Here is a 21,293-nt window from a genome sequence, read left to right as displayed (position 1 = left end):
TCTTTTGCGCAGCTTTTTAAGTGTGCTTTACAGCAACCCATCTTCAGGGGTTTGGCCTAATGGGAGTTGGGAGTTGCATGATGGGAAATGCCAAAATAGGACTGCAACTGTCCAGTACTGTACAGTATACCGCTCCATACTGGTTGGCTTTGGGTCAAAGGATCGAGAGAAAGGCTTCCGCAATGTAAAAACAGGCTGAACACTGTAGCAAGTGAGAGCATACAGAAATGCTGTCTTTTCCCATTTCTACTCAAAGGCTGATTGTCTTCATGGTCAGAGCCAAACTAGACATTAAATGGGCAGGTATTTTTTTAAAAAATGCAAATAGCATGCACTGGGAAGGATGATAATTACAAGTTTAGAGCAAACATGGGTGCAGGGTGGGAAAATATAAACCTTTTCTTCCCTGCCTTTGTCCCGAGGATAATCCTCCTTTGAAACTGGTTTTCCCTTGGGGGGGGGGAATCTGCATTGGCACCAATAACTATTATTTTAGGCTCTACAGAGAGGGCTTCAGGATAGTGGTGGCCAGTAGTAGCCATTGGGACTGGTAAGGTGATTGGGAGAGAGGCCAAGAGGAGGTGGAGCCAGAGTGACTGACAGGCAACATTTGTTCCCATCCTTCTTCCTGCTAAGATAGACAAGGACAAAGCTGAGATGAAGGACAGCCAAGTGCCACTCCTTAGAAAAGTTGAAAGTAAGAAGGTAGGCAGGTTGGGGCTGGCTGAGGCTGGTGGGGCAATGCCAGATTCTCCCTGATGGATCAGTCTTCACTGGTTTTGATTCAGGAACAAAGATTGGGTCCGGTTTTCATTCCAAGTTTGGTTTGAGTTCATTCTCCCTAATGCTTCTGTGGGCTTCCCCCCCTCCAAAAAAACAACCCATTTCAAACCTTGCCTTTAAAAATTTGCATGTGGGTGGAGCGGGGGTTGGGGTGTGATTCTTCAAAGCAGAATAAAGCAACAGCTTCAATGAAAATGTTAGTCTTTGGTATTCAAAAATGTTCTAAATGCGGCAAAATCAATTTCAAAGAGAGTTAAATGTTTTCATTCTGCTTAAATGAATAAAGGCATTTCGCAGCATTATTGAGTCACGCTTCTTATGGGGACTATTTTGGAACACGCAGATTTCTTCCACGGTTTGATTAGCTTACAATGACTTGAAACAAAGGAGCATTCTGTGGTCATTTCACTGCATGAAAGGGCTGCTTGCTTTAATTCTCATATCAATGGTTTTTTGTTAAATAAAATGCATCCAAGTGTTTTTAGATTCCATCCCAGACACAGGATTAAAAAGAAGCCTTACAAGATGGAAGAATTCATGAAGCTAACACCATTTATAATGCTACTCAGCATCGGGTGGGTAACCTGGCATCTTCCATCTACAACTACAAATCCCATAATCTCTGGCTGTTGTTCATGTTGGCTGGCGCTGATGGGAGTTGGAGTCCAACAGTATCTGAAAAGCCACAGGTAAGCCCTTCCCTGCTGTTAAAGAACAGGGAGCTTTTGGAATGAGGTAAGAAGCAGTTCCACATGCTTCTCGACAGTTTTGCCAAGACAGACTGATGGGACAGTTCAACAGTTTGGAATTATGTTCAGAGGGAAAGCAGTGCCCATCTGTCCCTGCAAAAACAACCAAGAATCCTGTGGCACTTCATAAGCTAAGCCAATGTGATGCCATCTAGATGTTTTTTGGGTTCCCATCCCAGCCAGTAGTCAGGAATGATGGAAATTGGGAGTCCAACAGCATTAGAAAATCACCAGGCGCCAGGCACATTTTGCAGCTGGCTGAGCCTAGGGATTGCCAATCGGAAGGTCGGAGGTTCGAATCTCTGCGACGGGGAGAGCTCTTGTTGTTCGGTCCCTGCTTCTGCCAACCTAGCAGTTCAAAAGCACGTCAAAGTGCAAGTAGATAAATAGGTACCACTCTGGCAGGAAGGTGAACGGCGTTTCTGTGCACTGCTCTGGTTTTGCCAGATGACCCGGAAAAACTGTCTGCAGACAAACGTTGGCTCCCTCGGCCAGTGAAGTGAGATGAGCGCCACAACCCCAGAGTCATTCACGACTGGACTTAACTGTCAGGGGTCCTTTACCTTTATCAGCCACTTGACTCCAAGCAAAGATGCCCAGGGACCAGAATGGCACCCAATGTCTCCACCATCTGGAGGTGCATGCCTGGGAATCCTTGGATCTTGACTATTTTCACACACTAGCAGCACATTAGATACATTAGAATTTGGCTTGGGGTAGTAAAATGTCCACCAATCCTTTATTTGTTAAGCTTCTGTTTAGGAAGGTTAATGAACATCTAGCCATTTCCTAACTGAGTTTTATTTTTTAATATAAGTGGCCAAGGGTTAAAAATGGTCCCATTTAAGGTCAATCATATGTATATTATATATTTCTGAAGTGCCCACCAATGAAAGTTAATGCATTCAGGTATTTTTGAGAAATCGCACAAGCAACAGAGTGACGTGATTAAAATGCATTAGATTGAGAAAGACATGTCAGTGCAAAACTATATTGGTTCTACAAAATATGCTATTTGAAATTAAAATACATTAATCTACATAAAAATACATCAAACTAGTCCCACTAATACTTCTATTTCAGCTGCAAGATAAAAAGAGCATCAATCTTGTATGCCTCAAACCATTCACCTCAATATATACATTCGATTAACCTTGAAAATTAAGATTCTTCTTTAACACAAAGTAAATAATTCAGTTACCTACTCTGCAGGAAGTGTGGAGAATGGCTGAACAGAAATGTATACATGTATCAGTAGGCATAAGGACGAATTTTGATTTTTGTTTGCTTTTTGATAAGAATCTACCTCATTTGCAGTTATTGAACCAATATGTGAACTGAAACACCTCTATCCTTTGAAATTCACACTTTTCCAAATTTTGCAATGCAGTTTTCCTACCATACAGAAAGCACAGAAAATGCATATATTAGGGGGAAATGTGCAAATATTGGTGTGCATATATTGGTGGAAATAATATAGAAAAATGGATTATATATATATATATTGGAGAAAATTGCTTGCAAAAATACATTATGTTAATCAAAATTGCATACAAAGATATGTGTATTGGGGAAAATTTGCACTGAAACACTGTTGAATTTTCATTGGGGTAGGGGCTTGGGGGGGGACCACAGATTGCTGCAGAAATGTAGAACACTGTGTTTAAGACTGGAAACATGACAACTTAAGAGAACTAAAACTAGCAGATTTGTACACCCCTATATATCAGCCACTGTGCAGAAAATCACTGAGAGGGGATCTGCAACTTGACACATTTTCCCCCCTCCTAAAGAATCATGGAAACTGTAGTTTACCCCTCACAGAGTTGCAATACAGTCGTACCTTGGAAGTCAAACGGAATCTGTTCTGGAAGTCCGTTCGACTTCCAAAACATTCAGAAACCAAGTGCAGCTTCTGATTGGCTGCAGGAAGTTCCAGCAGCCAATTGGAAGCCGCAGAAGCCCCATCGGATATTTGGCTTCCAAAAATATTTTGCAAATCAGAACAGTCACTTCCCGGTTCAGGAAGTGTTCGGGAGCCAAAACGTTTGAAAACTAAGCTGTTCAAAAACCAACGTACAACTGTATATATTGATTTACAGTATTTACTTCATGAGCTTGAGAGACACCTTTTTTCTTCTTTTCTTTACCAAAATCAGACTACTGCCCATACCATCACAAACATTACAGTGGTACCTTGGGTTAAGAACTTAATTCGTTCCGTAGGTCCGTTCTTAACCTGAAACTGTTCTTAACCTGAAGCACCACTTTAGCTAATGGGGCCTCCCGCTGCCGCCGCGCCGCTGCTGCGCGATTTCTGTTCTCATCCTGAAGCAAAGTTCTTAACCCGAGGTACTATTTCTGGGTTAGCGGAGTCTGTAACCTAAAGCTTCTGTAACCTGAGGTACCACTGTATGTTCTATGGGATGGTGTGCTTCCTGGACTTAGGACGGTGCAGAGTCAGTGCAAGCATGACTACCTAGAAGTGTTCAAAGTGGAAACGTAGAGTGAAGCATACCAGAATTTGTCATCACTGCCTGGTTCTGAAGTCCAACCAGTGGAGAGAGACAGCTGATAAAACCTGGACTGGAATACCTCCAGATTCTGATGCAATAAAACCAAAACGCTGTATCAAAGCAGGCCTTGCAAACATTACACATAGGGGAGCTTTTTTCCTCCAAAACTCTCAGTTTTAGCATCAACTCCACCATCAGTTTTTTTCCTTTCCTAATTTTAATATGATCCGCGCTGATGTCTTTTTGTACTTCCTGTGTTCTTTTCTTTGTCCCTGTGATTGTCTTGAATTCTTTTTTAATGAGTCCCCTATCTTGCAAATGGCTTTTTAAAAGCCTTGTGTGTGTGTACATATATTTACTCCATTTATCTGTCATCCACACGCTTCTCATTTGGCTCCCCTACTGCTCATGGCTTTCTATTTTCCTTTTACCTCTCTGTATGTTTCCTTGGCTATTCATTTTCCTCATTTCCGTCTTCAGAAATAAGCGTTTCATCCCTTTCGAGATCCTTCTTCATTCCGCTTTCATTCAAAAGTCGTTTATAATCTGGCAGCGGAGGTGCTTTCACAGCAGGGTTTCTCCTTTGCCCTTTCTTTCCTCAGATGCCGAGTTTTGAAACCATTTACTTCTAACTCCCAATACGTCTGCTGCAAATAATTGCTGTGCCTCCTTTCCTTATCCTTTTTCTGTTTTCTGCACTAGTGAGCTTTTCCAACCCCTCTCTTAGTCATGCAGGTGCTTATCAGTTTTTCACCATTTTTCTTGGAATATATATTTGTACAGTGGTACCTTGGGTTACATACGCTTCAGGTTACATAAGCTTCAGGTTACAGACTCCGCTAACCCAGAAGTACTGCTTCAGGTTAAGAACTTTGCTTCAGGATGAGAACAGAAATTGTACTTTGGTGGTGCAGTGGCAGCAGGAGGCTCCATTAGCTAAAGTGGTGCTTCAGGTTAAGAACAGTTTCAAGTTAAGTACGGACCTCCGGAACAAATTAAGTACTTAACCCGAGGTACCACTGTATCTATGTTTATCATGAAATGGAATAAAGAAAATTTCTTAAACCCTCTCATAATAGACACGTCTTCATCTTTGCCCATAGATTCCCCTGCTCTGGTCTACTTATTTCTCTGTTATTCTTACATAGGAGCATGAGAAGCTGAAAACGCTTCTGTTTGCAAACCAGGAAGTGACTTCTCCAGGTGACTCTTTTTTTTCTTATCTCTGCAGCTGCAATCTTCTGGGTGATACAGACACCATTAGGCAGTTGAAGGTGCATGTGTACTCCGTCCCACCCTTCCTCCATGCAGCCCCGGGCACTGGCAACCCATGTTACGCCACTGGCATTGTCCATACTGACTGACTGGGTTTCTGACAGGGTTCTCTCTGTGTCCTGCCTGGAGATGCCAGGGATTGAATCTGGAGCCTTCACCATCCAAAGCTGAGCTAGCTTTCAAAGCCCAAAATTCTCCACCTGCTTTCCAGGCACTTCTTGCTCACCCTTCACCACAGGTGATACAGAATGGCTTCCCTTAAGTGACAAGAGAGAGGCGATCCAATTGTGGGTTCTGCCTTGTGACATTCAGCAGGAGAAAGCGAGTGGATTGTAGCCCAAGTCAAACAAGATGCAGTTGCCAAGAGTAACATCCAACACTACAAGCACACACTCCTCGAGTCCTGAGCTGTTTGAACAGCTGCCTTTGTTTAGTAGATTGTTTCAGTGCAGTATGGTTTATTGTGAAATATATGCACACAAACAATGGCATAGACAGCACACACACATACACAGAGGATTATGACTGCAGTGGTGACATGACAGACATGTGTTTTGCCAGGAAAATAATGAAGAGGCTACTAGCCAGCTTGGATCAGGTTCCCCCAGCAGCACTGCAGTTAGCATGCCTTGTGCTCAATGAATATTCCTGGCCCAAAAAGCAATAAGTGAAGTATATAAACAGTGTGATGCACCAACTTAGATCTCTGGGACCTGCCGTCATTTTGTTGCTCTGTCTCCCTACTATCTTAAGCACTAGCCGCACCATCTGTTAAATGTAGCTGGCCAGGACGAACTCTGCTCCACCAGATAAAGCAGACGGTGGGGAAAACTAGGGCTCAGTTGAGGCAGAAGCATTTCCCGACCCCTTTGTGAAGGGGAAAGGCTGTGGCAGAACATGTCAATGCTGACACAGAGGCCATTTGCCTTCACACTCATGGGGCAAAGGAGGCAGGTGGAAACCATAGAAAGGAGGGACAAACCCTTTTCTCCCAGAAATGAAAGCTGGGTTTCGAAATCTTTCTCTCTCATGCGCGCACACACACACTGTCTCTTAGTCCAAGGGTGGGGAACCTCTGGCACCCCAGCCCACTGGGAAAGGCTTTCAAAGCACTGCTCAAGACAGTGCTTTGAAAGGGGCTTCTGTTGACCCCCGCAAGCAGAAATAAAGGCCACCGGACATGATGTCAGGTGATTGACAGGTGGGGTGGGGAAGATAATGATATTGGGCCTACGGACCAGTTCCAGGTTCCCCCACCCCCCGACCCTTGGTTTGTTGGTAGTAACGGATTTAATATTCAACAATACTTCCTTCCTCAATATATTTAAGTTTCTGAAAGGTTAGGGGGGTGGAAATATGCTAAGACTTTTAAAAAGAAAACTCCTTAGAATGCAAATGATGTAGGAGATGATGAATGCAGCCTTCTCAGCCTACTTCATAGCTTGGATGATAAAGCTGTAACAATATTTATCTTTGGAGAAGTGGAGTCATTTTCAGCGCACTGTTTTATCCATTACTTGCCTTTGTTCTTCCCTGAGCAAACACAGAAAATATAAAGTCTTGAACTATGCCTGTAATTTGAGAGCCATCCATAGAAGCACAATCAACAGTGTGGAAGGCCGCAAATCACTCAGGACACGAAATAAGTGAATAAAGCAGGGAGGAGAAACTTTCCCCAATTGACAATATTCCCGGGTGGGGGGGGGGGCAATGACCTGAACTTTGTACAGCAGGCTACATTCCAGAGGCACCTACAACACCCACACCTCAAACCCCACCACTGTCTAACCAGACTGAAAGCAAGAGGCCTTGTCACACTTTGAGGAGACATTTGAGCTGGGCCAAATGCACTCAAGGAGGTTGTGGAACAGGGCTAGGGAGGGCTATTTATCGGCTTTCTTCATTCATATGGTGATCATGCTGAGATAGACTAGGTAGAGTTGCCATATTTCAAAAGGTAAAAATCCGGACACAAACGTTGCTGCAAAATCTGCCAACATCTACACTTCCAACATGGGTTGCCATACGTCCGGATTTTCACAGGCATTGAACGATTTCTACCCAGACACTATTTCTGATGGCCGAATCTCGGCTATGTCTGGGAAATTCCAGACGTATGGCAACCCTAAGGTAGGGGCTTTGTTTGGAATTAGCGCATGGTCATTCTTGGTTCTCAGCAGTTTGCCTCTATGACAGTTATGTCGTATTTGTTTAAAAATAATCTTTATTAATTAATCCTATTTACTTCTTTATTGCATTCATACCCACCTCTTTCTCCAAGAAGCTCAAGGTGTAATACATGGTCTCTCTCCCCTAATTTATTCCCACAACAACCCTGTGAGGTAGGTTAGGCTGAGAGACAGTGACTGGCCCAAGGTCACCCTGTGAGCTTCATGGCTGAGTGGGGATTTGTACCTGTCAGGGAACTGCCATCAGCTCAGAGCCGAGAGATAGAGGGGGAGTTGTGTTACAGGGAGCCTCTGAAAATCTTCCAGCGAGGAGGAAAGCCCTACCTCCAGTGGAGAAGAGGTGCAGGGACCAGAGGATGCTAGAAAGAGCCTTAACACCGTGCCTGAGCAAGCCGGAGAGGAGGGAAGCACTGCCAGAACCTTTTCTACTGTTTGCTGTAAGTCACATTGATGCCTTCTGGCATAAGGAAATGATATAAACAAACAAACACTATAAAGGGCTTTTTGTAGAAAAAGGGGTGTCGGGACTTTGCAGGGAGTGCCCACCCAAAGTTGTTGAGCTTTCTTTAGGGGGGCGGGACTTCTCTTCTCCGCTGGCTCACCCTGCCCGCTGCCCGCGTTGCACAGCCCTGAGTGGGGATGGCACCACAACACTATGGGGCTGCCACAACGTACCAGAACACAGTTCTGGTGAGTTCCGGCTTTTCCCTGACTATAGAAGCCTGGAGATCTGTCTTGCTCCCACCCTTGGTATAAAGGGTGTGGGAATAATTGCGTGGCCCATCTTTATAATAAAACAGTGCACCTTCTTTCTATTATGTCACAGAATAGAAGCTCAATTCTTTATCACTCAACGAAACTGGCATGAAACTAACAGGATCGGTCATTCTGCCCCTGTATTGATTCCCTCCAAATATCACCAAAATGGCACAGGAAGCAGACATACTAATTAGGCCTTAGTGGACAGTTGCACCTGCTCAGATACAAGGAAACTGCCTTACACTGAGTCAGACCATTGATTCATCAAGCTCAGTACTGCCGACACTGACTGACAGCAGCTCTCCACAGTTTCAGGCATGGACTCTCAGCCCTACTTGGAGATGCCAGGGACTTTCTGAGTCCTGCGAAAATGAAAGATGCTTCAGAGTCCATAACTTAAGGGCCAATGATACCATAGAGTGTTGGTATTTAGATGTGAGAAACCCAGCTGCAAATCCACTTTGATCCCCATAACTCACGATGAAAGTCACACAGCCAGTATAATATACAAATTATATGTTGGCATCAATCATCCTCCAAGTGGAAAAGCCCAGCTGTTAAGAGTTGAATGGAAATTTTTCTGCTTTTACTAGAGATGTCAGCCAGAGGCATTCCACTGTCAGATGTCAGACCAGAGGGCATTTTAAGAGGTTCACAGATATATGCCATAGCTCGGGGGTCACCAACGCGGTGCCTGCAGATGCCCCCAAGCACACCTTAGCCACCCACAAAACTACTCCGTGACTACAGCTGAAAGTAACCAATAGCCACATTTGAAAACCTAGCTAGAAACCAGGCCAAAACATATTAATTGTGCTAAAACATCAAAAGCTAAAATTAAGTCAAAGACTCATTTGGAATGCAGTCAGAGTCACCATTTGAAATTTGGAAAGAGCTTTTACGTTCATTAGCAAAAGAGGAATAGAGAAAGACGGTAATATTTTGGGATGGAATGTTTTCCCATTGTTATACATGCTGCTTAAAAGCATAATATTTTTCTAAGTGCCAATTATTGCTGTATGTTCCCATTAAAAGGCAATAAAAACACAAGAAAGCACTAAGTTAATGATACAGGAGTGCTTCGTTCCACCATGGGGAGGAAGGGAAAGGAACCCAGAAATATAACCCCAGCATCGAACAATGGTGTTCAATGGTATCCAAATATACATAGCACAGAAAACAATACGAATGAGTGAACTTGAGACAAAACTATGCAGAAACTCCCCTACTGGAGTTAAGACTGTGCTGAAGCAACAAAATACAGGATCAAAGTAGCACCTTAGTGTACATGCAGGAATTCAAAATCTCCCTCTAGAACAGGTGTGGAGAATCTTTGAACCTTTAGGTGTTACCAGACTACAACTTCCATCGGTCCCAACAAGCATGGCCAATGGCAGGGGAATTATGGGAGATGAGGTCCAGCAACATCTGGAGGGCCAAAGATCCTCCACATCTACTCTAGAGGCCCACTTTGTCTAACAGAGTGCCATCCCAGAGCCCAACTACAGGGGCCACTTTTGGAGGGATGTAGGGAGATACTACTGTAAGCAGGGAGCAAAGACGTGGACAGTGTTAGAAACTCAGGTATATAATCTAATCGCTAAATGGCACCTTAAACCTGGGTTACAGGTGGCGCTGTGGCCTAAACTACTGAGCCGCTTAGACTTGCCGATCAGAAGGTTGGCAGTTTGAATCCACACAACAGGGTGAGCTCCCGTTGCTCTTTCCCAGCTCCTGCCAACCTAGTAGTTCAAAAGCACAACAGTGCAAGTAGATAAATAGGTACCGTTGTGGCGGGAAGGTAAAGGGCATTTGTATGCGCTCTGGTTTCCGTCCCTGTGTTCTGTTGCACCAGAAGCAGTTTAGTCATGCTGGCCACATGACCTGGAAAGCTGTCTGTGGACAAACGCCAGCTCCCTCAGCCTGAAAGCAAGATGAGCACTGCAACCCCATAGTTGCCTTTGACTGGACTTAACCGTCCAGGGGTCCTTTACCTTTACCTTTGGTCCTCTTTACCTTTACCTTTCCCAGCCACCAATCTAGCATCTAGAGATCTCCACATGGTTGTAACTGGACCCGCACTAGTTGCAAAACACACCTGGCGCCTGGCTAATTTCTAACACTGGGCCTTTGGAGACTGCCTGGGAACCTTATGTCTTAACTGCCATAATTGAATGAACTGGGGTGGGTAGAGAAAAAGAAGGAATAAAAATTAAGCTACCAACTTTAGATCAAAGACATCAGTACTACAAAAAAAAAAGCTATTAAAGTCACAGGTAGTTAGGTAGTTTCTTTGGGTTGGGCCTGGCAACCCAGTAAATTGTTGAACCTTTAACTCTTGACCATTTTTCTCTTTTAAACAACAATACTTCAACACACATCCCTTTGTTTTTGTTTCCTGATGAATAATATCCCCCAGACCGGTGGAATGATACATCTCCATAATCTTACAGGATGTTTCTCCCATGCTAGAAATAATTTATTACTTTTAAAACAACCCACTGACATGTTTAATTTAAAAATATTTAATTGCTGACTGGAAATAGAGGCACAACTAGTCTCTCATCTGTATTATAACTTGGCTTTCTGTACTCCTACACAAATGTTAAAACTGTTTTGTTACCTGTGATGGGACGATGAGCTGCTTGTGCGTAAAATGCAAGTCCCTCAGAGTTTGATCAGGTTTTCAAACCTCTGCCTGTGACGGAGCCCCTCCAGCATGGCTGCGTCAATCACTAGTAGAATCCGAAAGTGGCTGCTTTCGGAATCGTTTCCAACATAAAAGCTCTTTAACGGAAACACGTCGTCTGGCCTCTCGGCGTGACAGTTTCCGGCGAGGTGTGGGTGTCCCTATAGGAGGTCCTGAGACCTCCCCACTGTTTTCGCTGGAAGCGTCTCTGAGCCATCCCTCCGACTCACTTTCCCTTGGAGTTCTTGCTCGCCCTCTACTGGTTCCCTCTTCCGCTGCTACTCCTCTCTCAACCTCAGTGAGCCTTTGCGCCCCCGGCGCTTTAGATGGCAGTTCCCTGACATCCACCTCCCCTCCAGGGCCCCCTTCACCCCCTCCCGTCTCCTCCCCTACTGGCGGTGAGGAGGTAAAACCCCTGAAAGAACCTCCTTCGTCTTCCGACGTCGCGAACACTTCCCTCCACTTGTTGCTGTTCCTACTCTCTCGGTAATCTTCGTCATCGGAGTCCACTCCCTCTTCCAACTCCGACTCCGCGAACCCTTCCATTTCCTCTTCCTCATCGGTGGTGCCGAAATACTCCCTCCTAAACCTTGCTATCGGCTGAGGTTTCCTCGGGAACCTTTGGTGGAACGTTTCTGTTAAAACCTCGTCATTGACTTCCTCTGCATTCACCCAGGTGTTTTCTGACTCCGGTTCCCCTTCCCACGCCACCAAATACTCCACCTGATTTCCCTTCCACCTGGAATCGAGGATTTCCGCTACATGGTTGCGGCGTTCCCTCTCTTCCAAGGCTGGTCCCCTGACGTACTCCCCTTCACGTCCCCCCCTGTATGGTGACAGTAACGACCTGTGGAACACTGGGTGCAATTTCATGTGGTTGGGTAATCGGAGTTTGAAAGCTACCGGGTTTACCTGCTGAATGACCTCAAAGGGTCCCAATCTTCTGGGCCTCAATTTCTTACAACCCCCTTTGAACGGCAACCCTTGGGTTGACAACCACACTTGGTCCCCCACCCTTATGGTTTCACCTTCCCTTCTGTTCTTGTCTGCCTGCTTCTTATATTGTGCCTTAGCCCTTTCTAAGTTGAGCTGGAGCTGATGATGGATCGCTTCCATCTCTTCTACAAAATGTTCAGCCGCTGGGACGCTCCATCTCTCCCCTCCTTCCCCTGGAAATGCCCTGGGGTGACACCCGTAATTTGCCAAAAAGGGACTCATCCCTGTGGACACATTCTCCGCATTATTGTAGGCAAATTCTGCCAACGCCAACTTTTCGACCCAATCGTTCTCTCTGTCATTGACATAACACCTCAGATATTGTTGAAGAATGCCATTTGCTCTTTCCGCCTGCCCGTTGGTTTCAGGGTGCCGGGCAGTTGAAAAATTGACTTCCACGTGCAGCAAGCTCATGAGCTTCCTCCAGAACCTGGAAGTAAATTGTTTGCCGCGATCTGAGATCACCCTCAAGGGAGCCCCGTGCAACCTAAAGATGTGTTCTACAAACAACTTCGCTGTTTCTTCCGCTGTGACTGCATGTGAGCATGCTACAAAGTGGCACATCTTAGTTAACAGGTCTACTACTACCATGATGGCTGTTTTCCCCTTGGACTTTGGCAGATCCGTCATAAAATCTATTGATATCGCTTCCCAAGGCCGTTCTGGTGTGGGTAATGGTTCTAATAACCCTGCCGGCGCCCTTCTTTCCCCTTTGGCTCGCTGACATTGGTCACACCCTCTTACATACTCCCTTACATCTTCCCTCACCTTAGGCCACCAAAATTCCCTGGTAACCAACCACATGGTCTTGTGTTGTCCAAAATGTCCCGCCGTGGGGCTATCATGCAACTGCTTGAGTACTCTCCCCCTCAATTCACCTTCGGGTATATACAGTGCCCCTTTGTAATACAATGCCCCATTTCTTTCCTCAAAACCTCCGGGTCTCTCGCCCTCCCCCCTGAGACCTCTGAGCTTATCCTGGGCATATTCATCATTTTCCGTTTCCTCTACCAGTTCTCGTTGCCCCACCAGCGCCGCCCCACACACCCAGCGGTCCTCAGGGATGACATGTCTCTCTTCGATCACCCCCTCCCCTTCCCAATACTCTGGTTTGCGTGAGAGCGCGTCCGCCCTGACGTTTTCTGGGCCTGGCACATAACAAATTTCAAAGTTGAATTTGGAGAATTCCTGTGCCCATCTCACTTGTCGTTGGTTGAGCACTCGAGCTGTTCTCCAATACTCTAAATTCTTGTGGTCGGTGCACACTTGCACCTTGTGTTGTGCCCCAATTAATAAATGTCTCCACCTCCGGAATGCTTCGTGAATGGCAAGTAGTTCCCTGTCATACACCGTGTAATTCCTCTCGGATTTATTCAGCTTCCGCGAGAAGAAGGCACACGGTCTCCACTCCGACGCACTCCTCCCCAGTTGAAGAAGGACCGCCCCTACCGCCCGGTCGGATGCATCGGTTTCCACTCTCATGGGTTTTCGTAAATCCACATGCAGAAGTTGTTCTTCCGAGGCGAAAGCCCTTTTCAGTTCTTCAAAGGCTCGATCCGCCTCTACCGTCCAAACAAATTTCTTCTTGCTGCTGAGGCAGTCGGTGATGGGCGCCGTCAAGTGGGCAAAGTTCTTGATGAACTTCCGATAAAAGTTCCCAAACCCCAAGAATCTTTGCACGTCCTTCTTGGTCTTCGGTGTCTTCCATTCCAGTACCGCTTGGACCTTGCCTGGATCCATGGCCAATCCCTTGTCTGACAAGCGGTACCCCAGGAATTCCACCTCCTTGGTATGAAACTGGCACTTCTCCAGTTTCACCCACAGCTGGTTGGCTTGCAGCCTGCCCAACACTTCTCGAACGTCCCTCACATGCTGTTCCTCATCTTCCGAATACACCAACACGTCGTCTAAAAAGGCCACACAATTCTTGTAGAGCAAAGGTCCCAGAACGTGGTTTATAAAAGCTTGAAAACACGCGGAGCCCCCTTGTAGACCGAAGGGCATAACGAGGTATTCAAAGGCTCCCAAAGGGGTAAACATGGTGGTCTTCCATTCATCTCCCTTCCTTATGCGTATCAGATTGTACGCCCCCCGCAGGTCCAGCTTTGTAAAAATCTTTCCCTTCCTTACTCTGGTCAAAATGTCATCAATTCGGGGCATAGGGAAAGCCAGGGGCTCCGACACTGCATTGAGGGCCCTAAAGTCACACACCAGTCTCGGTTTGTCTGTGTTCTTTTTGTCCACAAAAAACACTGGGCTGCCCCCCACCGCTCGGGACTCTCTGATGAAACCTCGCTTCAGGTTTTTGTCAATGAACTCCCTCAGCTCCTGCATCTCCCTGTCTGACATGGCGTACAGCTTGCCTACTGGGAGTTGGGCCCCAGGGAGTAGGTTGATTTGACAGTCAAAGGGTCTATGCGGTGGCAGTTTGTCTGCTTCCCTTTCGCTGAATACGTTGCTCAGATCTGCGTATTGCGGGGGCACCTTCCCTTTGTCCATTACTTCCATCCCGGCTAGGGTGACTCTGTCTCCTCCCGAAACCTTCCCCTCCTTGCAGTGTTCTAGGCAATGCGCTGACCCAAAGGAGACCACCCTCTGATGCCAGCCCACTAGCGGATCGTGTAGCGCCAGCCAGCTCATCCCCAAAATGATGGGCGCTCCTCCCAGGATGGCCACATTAAACGCTATCTGTTCGGTGTGCCTTGCCACCCTCATTATCATCGGGACAGTCTGTTGGCTAACTTCTCCCCCCAACAGCTCTCTGCCGTCAATCGTAGTCACCTGCAAGGGGTTACTTAAAGGGATGGTCTGTATCTGGTGCTCAGCTGCAAACTCCTTACTCATGAAATTACAGGAGCTGCCTGAATCCAAAAGCGCCTTGATCTTTAGTGGGTGTCCGTTTGGCAGTTCTAGTAACACCTCTATCACTAAAGCGGGTCTGGGAGGTTCCGGCATGGGCACTTTCACTGCTCTTTGGCCTGGCTGCTGTGCCCCGACGGTGGCAGCCAGGCGTTGGCTTTTACTTGCTCCTTGCCTTCCTCTTCCTTTCCCCCAACAGCTCCTGCCATCCCTTGCCATTCCTTTCTTTGTGGGCAGACTCTGGCAAAGTGCCCTGGCTGTTGGCAGAGATAACATCTCTTGGCGCTCCTTCCCTCCTTCTTCCGCCCTTCACTGGGATTTGAAACTGCGCGCGCCCGCGCTGTTCCAACTTCCATCGGCTCTGCCGGCGGGAAAGGTGGCTCTGGAATGTCTGGAATGCGGAACTCCCTCCAACGGTCTCCTTTCCCTTCCCGCTTTTCCAAAGCCCTCGCCTCCTGGCGCGCTCCTATGCACAGCGCAGATTTGGTTAACTGATCCATAGACTCCGCCCTGGGCCCCCGGGAAAGCTCATCTTTGACGGTTGAAGAAAGCCCCTCTTCGAAAAGCATTTGGATGGGCTCCGCCGATAGGTCCCACCCCAATTTATGAATCAGCATAGTAAACTCAGTCCAGTACTCACGGACAGATCTGCTTCCTTGCTGGCAAGCCATTAACTGCCTTCGCACCACCCCCTGCTCAATATCGCTGGAAAACATCAGGTCCATGGCACGAAAAAACTTCCTCGTGTCCTTTAGGATCTCATTATTCGCTGCCATCAGGGGTCTAACCCAATCTTTCGCCCCGGATTCGAGATGGCCAATCACAAAAGCCACTCGCGATTCCTCGTCGGGGAAGTCATCAAACTGCAAGTTTAGAGCGTATTGCCTCTGTTCTAAAGGCATGATAGTTCCTGGGATCCCCCCCCGAATTTCTGCACCAATCCTGGCACCTTTCTGGCGAGCGGGGTGGTTTTCTCCTTTCCCTTTTCTGCATCCTGAGCCCTCCTCTCCTCAAGCCTCGCCGTTTGCAGCGCCAACTGGATCTCCAACGCCCTGTACCTTTCTTCCAGGCTTGGACCCCCTCCAGCTGCTCCTGCTCCTCCGGTTCCGGCTGGGTTGCTCATGATGCTTCTCCCTGCACAAGCTGGCTTTCGGTGACTTTCGGATTGCTGTGATGGGACGATGAGCTGCTTGTGCGTAAAATGCAAGTCCCTCAGAGTTTGATCAGGTTTTCAAACCTCTGCCTGTGACGGAGCCCCTCCAGCATGGCTGCGTCAATCACTAGTAGAATCCGAAAGTGGCTGCTTTCGGAATCGTTTCCAACATAAAAGCTCTTTAACGGAAACACGTCGTCTGGCCTCTCGGCGTGACAGTTTCCGGCGAGGTGTGGGTGTCCCTATAGGAGGTCCTGAGACCTCCCCACTGTTTTCGCTGGAAGCGTCTCTGAGCCATCCCTCCGACTCACTTTCCCTTGGAGTTCTTGCTCGCCCTCTACTGGTTCCCTCTTCCGCTGCTACTCCTCTCTCAACCTCAGTGAGCCTTTGCGCCCCCGGCGCTTTAGATGGCAGTTCCCTGACATTACCCTTCTTCTCAGTGTAAAGAACAGTGAAAGAAAATGGGGCTGGGGAAAATCATTCCCTGTTAAATCACCTAAAGATTTTCTAGAATCGATCTTCACAGTTACAGCCTGGAGTTGATAAACTGAGTTTCTGGATACTTTCATAAAGAAGCCGGCTAAGGAGTATGTATCTCAGGAGAGGGGAGTGTTGTTGTTTTTCCTTTCATCATAGCACTAAGGAATATAGCAGCCAAGTCTTTTAAAACAAAATAAAATCAGAGTAAGAGAAATGCTAATGGCCATGGGGTCAAATTAGACAGGGCATAAAATGCATCATGCGGGCTTTTAAAAATGCAGACTGCAAAACTGGGAGAAGGCTGATAGTTACTGAAATATCATTAATTATGTTTCTATATCAGTCATTACAATTCGCTTTTTAAAAATACAGTGGTACCTTGGTTTGCAACTGCTTTGGATTACAACCGTTTTGGATTACAACCACGTCAAAGCCGAAAGTGCGTGTCCCCTCTTTTTGGATTACAACCCATTTTTTTGGATTATAACCAATTTTTGGAGGCCCCACTGGTGAAAGCACACCTTGGGTTACAATCTGTTTTGGTTTACAACCAGATCTCTGGAACGGATTATGGTTGTAAACCAAGGTACCACTGTGTATATATATATAAAAATATGCACATCAAATGCAAAGGTGAATGTAGTCTCTGGTCTAGTTAGGTGCCAGATTGCCTGTGCAATTTATGAGGGATTTTGGAAAGAAAAAATTCCTTTATTTTGAATGGGCAGCAGAGCTAAGACTGCCCTTGGGGGGGGGGAGACACATCCAAGGCTGCTGGGCTTTTATTGCAGCCATTGTTTCCTAGCCTGACAACAAAGGAGAACAACAAATGTGGCAGGAATTAGGCAGACTCCCAAGGGAGGTGTGGGTCCATTCCAAGAAACATCCTTAGTTAAGCTTGGCCTTGTGAAATGGCAAGTTCTGAGGAACGTTTAGGCTCCTTTAAAATACCCATGGACCACCGCGACCGTGGGTGACATGAGCTGTGCCTTTCAACTGGTGCAAGTATCCCAAGTCCCACATCGGTGGTGAAAGGGTGTGGTGTAGTCAGGGACAAAGCTCTTGCAAAAGGTTTACAAAGAGCCATTATAAGTCTTGCTGAAAATGCCACTCTAAAAACTGTAACAGCATCCCCATTGTGGAAGCTGTAGTGTGTTATAAGGCCATTGCTGAGAGAGGTTAGGAGATCCCTTTTCCCTCTTCCAGAGCTACAATTCCCAGAGTTCCCTGTGGTGATTAAACCACTGTAGCTCTGGGAGGGGAACAGGAGCCTCCTAACAACTCTAAGCACCCTTAACCAACTACAGCTCCCAGGATTCTTTGGGGGAAGCCATGACTGTTTAAAATGGCATTGTAGTGCTTTAAATGTCCTCTGTGAATGTGGCCAAAACGTGTGTGGATAAGAGTGTAAAGGAGAGAAAGCTGTCAAGTCTCAGGCCTTTTGAGTGAGCCCAACCTTTGGATTGGAAGGAAGCCTTTATTATGAACTCTGTAAAGAAAAGCTGCAGCAGTATCTAGCAGTGAGGTGTTTTTAATGTTGGTTGACCCTTGTGCTACAAAGGCCTGACTGGGCTCAACCAGAAGTCAAGCACTGATAGCTGTGCTCTCATTATCCAGCCACTATTCTGTACTTGGCTCTGGTTGGTGGACCTCGGGATTCTAGTTAACATCAAAACAGATCTCACAAACCTGAAGACTCCCTTCACTGTACCCTATAGACAAAAATGAAGCAGCACAGCTATTCCATTTTACCATTGATAAAAAGAAAGAAAATTCCTGTACGTAGTAGAATAACCAGAGCCTCCAATGATCATGCCACAAAATTATGCTATGGTGTGCCATTTAAGCAAAGAATGTACTAGAACAAAGTATACAGTACTAAAATGGCACAGACAGTCCCAGGAAACTCAAATGAGTTCTGGATAAAAGCTTCCCTTGGCCTCCTAAACAACAACAACAACATCCACCATATTCCACTTTATGGTTACTAGCCAATCCGATCTGAGAGAAAAGACTTTTCCCAAATGCATCTACGTTTATATTATATTACATTTCAATGCACTTAATATTGATGATACAGTGTCTATTATGCGCAGCCTTGATGGAGATTTTGGCCAAGGACAGCTAGAAAAGATCTAGATTCTCAGAATGATTAACTTTGCCAATTTAAGTGCACGAACCCTCAGTCCTTTTTCAGAAGCTTACATCCACATGCAGCATCCTAAAATAATTAGTTTTATTTTCAAGAGGTTTATGGCTCCAGTCAAACACAGAGGAGACCGCTGAAGAAAACTAGGCTAAAGCGCTCTTCATTGTGCTGGACTGTGGTCTAGTTCCAGAACATTCTACAACGAGCTCAACCAAGTAATCAGAGCAACTGAAACTTGACAATAAAATAATATACCGTAATATTCTCTGTGCTGAGCCTTCTCTGAGCACAGTGACCTGTGAGATGTATTTAACTTACTCTTTTCTTGGGAGTATCTTGCAAGAACATAAACCTCAATCTAAGGGGTGTGGGGAGTTTTGTCAATGGTGTGAATTCTGCAGCCCTTTCCTATCGGTCCCGTAACTTTCAAACAAGTTGGGACATCTTCATATCAATACGTACACAAAGGGCAGAGACTTGTTATAAAGTAATCATTGCTGGGAAATATCATGACCTTTCGGAGAGATAAGTGAAACCGTGGGTTGCAGCATTTCCTGCCGAGCGAAATGCCTTGGCCTCAGTTTATGAAGTGTTTGCAACTATTTTTAAGCACTGCAGAAACTTAGCAATTTGTTATAGTGAGTGCTCTCGCTGCGTGGCTTGCAAGAAGGATTAAGCAAGGTGATAGTCTCATGAGCCAACTGCTGGATAGGAATCTGCAGTGCTTTCAGGTTTCATAGCAATCTTTCAGAATGAAGAATCCAGGCATTGCAGAAGATGATCACTGAAGTGTATGCTCATGCTTATGCTTCTTCTTCCTCTTCCTCTTCCTCTTCTTCTTCTTCTTGAAGAGCTAACTGCAGTTTTTATGCTTCAGCTCCCTCCCTCCCTCCTAATGAAATCGAGTTCGAAATGCTAGTTCTTAGCATGTTTGCGAGTAAGTGCATTTAAACATCTGTACATTTAAGCACTGTTGTCTCTCTTTTGGCTTCATTTATTTAAAAAGCGGGGAGAGGAAGAGATACAGATTTGTACAGGTATAATTTAATACCAGAAGACATGTGCAGAAGAAACTAATGTACCACACCGGATCTGGAAAGAGTGGTTTTCTTTTCTCACTTTCAAGCTACCAAGGGAAAGGGAACAGCCCCTACACAGTTATTTAAAGGAGGATGCTGTCAAATTATTGTTGCTGCTGCAACCCCTCAAAGATCAAGCAGAATGGCGCATCCCCTGTCTATCTACAACAACAAGGTATCACATAAGCGTATCCCAAGGTTACCTTGACCCAGTCGTTGTGGCCTGTTTATTATCTAGGACTCTCTCTGCTGAGGCCAACAGCGAAAAGTAGCTGAAATGTGGCCTGATTTAAGAGAAGCATGACTAAGAGATACGGCTTGCGTAAAGTTACCTCAGGCAGCTGCATAACACGGAGCCCTGTTTGGAACAACATGAAACAGAAAACAGCAATATTTGCTGTGGCTGCCTCCCTTTCTTGATAAGGATACGCTCCTGTCTCCATCCTCCAAATGGCTTTCTTTCTGGCCATAAATGGCCCATATGTGATTCCCCTATTCCCCTCACAGAGCTACAATTCCCAGAGCAGTTTAAAGATCGATCCCTCTTCACAGGAAACTCTGGGAATTGTAGCTCTGGCAGGGGAATAGGTTTGACTCTGGTTTGGGGAAGGTTTGCTTTCTAACTGCTGAGAAGACAGCGTGTCTGAACAAAAAGACGTGCACTGTCTCACTCAGACACAATGTCCAGTTCACAGGAGTTGCAAAACCACTGTGTGTACCCATTTTCAAGTACTGGTACTTTGCTTACAGTGGCAAAACCTCACCATGATCAACTCCCGCCCGGAAACCTATGTCCCCACTGTGGAAGGACGTGTGGATCCAGAATTGGCCTCCACAGTCACTTACAGACTCATTGTTCAAACTGTGTTTATGAAAGACAATCTTACTCGACTACGAGTGATCACTAAAGAGAGAGACGCCTGGGCAGCAATTTTCATTCTTTCGCGCACACGCCCTTTGTGGTATTAGAAAAAAAATCAAGTAAGCTTTTCATAATCTGTTTGTATAGCAACTAATACATAAAGACAGATACTGCACACGGTTTCAAAAAAACAGAGAGATTATGCAAACTCATAAGACATTTCTGTGGCAATCACTAATTAGTCAAGCTGATTATGGACGCAACCTCGTGCAGAGGCCATTTCTACATTTCCTTCGGAGGCAGTTCATTCCCAAAATGCCAACCGGGCTCTTGATTGTGTGTCATCTTTCTTTGAGTTGTCTCTGATGCAATTCTTTGCTAGTTACTGTTCTAACATCAACAACTGCCCTTCACTAGGCATGAAATATGCCTCTTCTGGGCACCGCCTGTTCCTCAGGACAGAAATACAAAAATGGAGTCACCAACAAGCAACAAGCAACCAGAAACTGTTCAAACTGGGAAGGGCTGAAATAGCTCAAGAGGTGACCCAAAACAGGTCGACTCACAGGAAGGGATGGAGGGAGGAATTTGATTCCTAAAAAATGACCAAGGCCTACATTTCCCTGGAGTTAATGCCTTGTGAAAGCGGGATGTATTGTACAGACTGTATTCATGTGCCCTTAGAGAATACCGTGTTTGTTTTGTAATTTTGCATGGTTTATCATTCTGAAGAGTTCCCATAAAGTGGCCTATGA

At 45.9% G+C, this 21,293-nt stretch overlaps 1 protein-coding gene across 3 annotated transcripts in view; it reads right to left on the bottom strand.

The window, feature by feature from the left end:
* The window catches only part of HTR7 (5-hydroxytryptamine receptor 7), a 49,422-nt gene that overhangs the window by 14,873 nt on the left and 13,256 nt on the right, over nucleotides 1-21,293 (bottom strand). The window lies entirely within an intron of this gene.

The sequence above is a fragment of the Podarcis melisellensis genome (assembly GCF_964234715.1).
Source record: "Podarcis melisellensis genome assembly, chromosome: 5".
Taxonomy (NCBI): domain Eukaryota; kingdom Metazoa; phylum Chordata; class Lepidosauria; order Squamata; family Lacertidae; genus Podarcis; species Podarcis melisellensis.
The sequence above is the reverse complement of the archived record's forward strand: the minus strand, read 5'-3'. Positions and strand labels throughout refer to the sequence as shown.